General features: G+C 37.4%; 1 pseudogene; it reads left to right on the plus strand.

The window, feature by feature from the left end:
- Positions 1-1,797: 1,797 nt before the first annotated feature.
- LOC115513182 lies at positions 1,798-1,896 on the plus strand (annotated as a pseudogene).
- Positions 1,897-3,306: the final 1,410 nt, after the last annotated feature.

Raw genomic sequence — 3,306 nt, forward strand, 5'->3', positions numbered from 1 at the left:
TAAGTTCAACCTTAACCCTGGTATTTTGCCAGAAGGTCCAAATGACAGATGCCTACTTTCACAGCATTTCTCACATCTTAAACTTGTGGGTGATCAGAGATCATGTGATATTATAGGTGACCATCACAGCTAATCAGTGTAGCAGTGGCAGTAACACAAACAAGATATATGAACAAGAGATGTCATTTTGATCTATCATTAATCTAAATAAATATCTGGGTATTCACTTTCAAATTATGGCCAAGCGCTCAAGATTGAACTTGTGTTAAAACTCTTCTTATCAAATTCTGTGAAGATGACAGTGGTGGAAAAGGCATAGCTTTTAGATCTTCCCAAATTCCAACGTAAAAGAGACAGTGGACAGCATTTACAACAAAGCTAGGTGACAAGGTACTCCAGGAACCGCAAAAATGCAAACCAGCAAGAGCCACAAGACCAGCGCATCATCAGCACCTGTTTCAGAGAAAACAGAAAAGCTACCGGATGATTCACAACCTGACAATAAGAGACCCTAAAATGGCCACCAGATACTCATGGGGAGGCACAGTGGCCAGTAAGAGCAACCGCAGAAATGAGAGGGAGTCATCCCTAGATTAGCAGATGAGGCGAGGGTCCTGCAGTAAGTCAGGCTGATCGCTTAGCAGCACCACCTTCCCACCTTCCACAGGGGCTCACACTCAGATGGAATAGGAGGGGCTAAATCAAAATTGATCAGGAAGAAACAACATAGATGGAGGAAAGAGAGGGTCCAGATAAAAGTGGGCCAGACCAATAGAGCAAAAAACCAAAAACAACTCAGAAAAATCACCTTAAAAAATTAAAAAAAAATTTTTTTAACACTGCACAGAAACACTGTTGTTAAAACAGATATCCTTCTGGGGCGCCTGGGTGGCTCAGTCGGTTGAGCGTCCGACTTCAGCTCAGGTCACGATCTCGCGGTCCGTGAGTTCGAGCCCCTCGTCGGGCTCTGGGCTGATGGCTCAGAGCCTGGAGCCTGCTTCCATTCTGTGTCTCCCCCTCTCTCTGCCCCTCCCCCGTTCATGCTCTGTCTCTCTCTGTCTCAAAAATAAATAAAACGTTAAGAAAAATTAAAAAAAAACAAACAACAGATATCCTTCTGATAATTAGGAGAACCAAATTCATATAAAAATGAATAACAGAAATCTTTCAAGGCCAAAACCCAAAGATATTACATGTTTTCAATAAAAAGTCCTATTTGAGAATTTTTCACATCCTGTGAGGATGAAGTAAATTATAGTTTTTGTCACCTTCAATTTCATGAGGAGGAAAAAATTAAATATCATAATAAATTACTTTTAATTTTGACATAACAGAATTTAAAGAGAAAGGAAAATGGGAAATATTTAAAACATTTTCATTTCATTAATCATCTTTCAATTTGTGACTACTAAACTTACTATATCAATTTTCAAAATTATTTTCAGATGTATTCTTGATTCCTACTTCTTCCTCTTACATTTGATTTTGGTCTTGATTTCAGTCACATATTGACTTTAGCTCCTGGCTCTTTAGCATTTGGAAAAAATATGTATCAGTGCATCTCAATCCTATAAGATTTATGGTCTGGATGACAAAAAAAGGACATGAATTCTCAGTGGGTTACTTACTCCCAAAAGAAGAATAAGAGAAAGAGGCTGGGATGTGCCCCCTCAACCTCTCTAAGCCCATCAATCAGATTAAGTCCTTATCAATTATTTACTGCTGTTTAAAAGTCACCTGAAAGCTTAGTGTCTTAAAAGGACAAAAATTTTATCTGTTCACAGTACCATGGGTTGTGCTTGCTTCAGCAGGCACTAGAATTGGAACAATAAAGAGAAAGTTAGCATAGCCCCTGTGCAAAATAACGCGCAAATTCATGAAGTGTTCCATGTTGTTAAGGGGTCAAATCATCAAGAAGATATAATAATTGTAAATATAGGCACTGAACATCAGAGCACCAAAATATATTAAGCAAATAGTAACAATTCTGTAGGGAGAAGTTGACAACAATATAATAATAGTAGGAGACTTCAATACCTCACTTTCAGCAGTGGATAGTTCAGCCAGAGAGAATATCAACAAGAAAATGTTGAACTTGAACTGTACATTGGACCAAATGGACCTAACAGACATATACAGAATGTTCTGTCCATGAGCAGCAGAATATGCATTCTTCTCAAGTGCACACAGAACCTTCTCCAAGATAGATCAGATGATAGGCCACAAAGCAAGTCTTAGCAAATTAAGAAGACTGAAATCATACCAAGTGTTTTCCAACCACAATAGTATAACTAGAAATCAACAAGAGGAAAGTTGGAAAATTTATAAGCATGTGGAAACTAAACAACATACTCCTGAACAGTCCATGGGTCAAAGAAGAAATAAAAAGTAAATTTAAAAAAAATGTCAAAACAAATGAGAATGGAAACACATGGGATGCTACACGAGCAATTCTGAGAGGAAAGTTTATAGTGATAAATGCACACATACATGCTAAGAAAATAGAAAGATCACAAATAAACAACCTAACTTTATACCTCCAGGAACTAGAAAAAGAAGAACAAACTAAGCCCACAGTGAAGGAAAGTAAACATTAGAGCAGAAATAAATAAAATACAGACCAGAAAAACACTAGAAAAGACCACTGAAACTAAGCTGGTTTTTTAAAAAAGGTAAACAAAATTGACAAAACTTTAGCCACACCAACTAAGAGAAAAAAAAGAGAGAAACTCAAGTGAATAAAATCATAAATGAAAGAGGAGACATTACCCCTGGGATTACAGAAATACATAGTATCATAAGAGACTACTATGAGCAATTGTAGACCAAAAAAAAGATAAGCCAGAAGAAATGGATAAGTTCCTAGAAACATACAACCTACCAAGCCTGAATCAGGAAAAATAGAAAATCTTAACAGACCAGGATGCCTGGGTGGCTCAGTCAGTTAAGCATCTGACTCTTGGTTTCAGCTCAGGTCATGATCTTATGGTTCGTGGAATCGAACCCCTTGTTGGGTTCCTTGATGACAGCACAGAGCCTGCATGGGATTCTCTCTCTCTCTGCCCTTCCCCTGCTGGCTCATACACACATTCACTCTCTCAAAATAAATAAAGAAACTTAAAAAAAAAAAAAGAAAACCTTAACAGACCAATAATAAGTAAGAAGATTGAATTAGTAATCAACAACCTCCCAACACTGGAAAGCCCAGGAGCAGACAGCTTCTCTGGTAAATTATATCACATATTAAAAGAATAATTAACAACAACTCTTTTCGGATTCTTCCAAAAAAATTGAACAGGCATGAGA

This window comes from Lynx canadensis, chromosome B1 (genome assembly GCF_007474595.2).
Source record: "Lynx canadensis isolate LIC74 chromosome B1, mLynCan4.pri.v2, whole genome shotgun sequence".
NCBI classification, from domain to species: Eukaryota; Metazoa; Chordata; class Mammalia; order Carnivora; family Felidae; genus Lynx; species Lynx canadensis.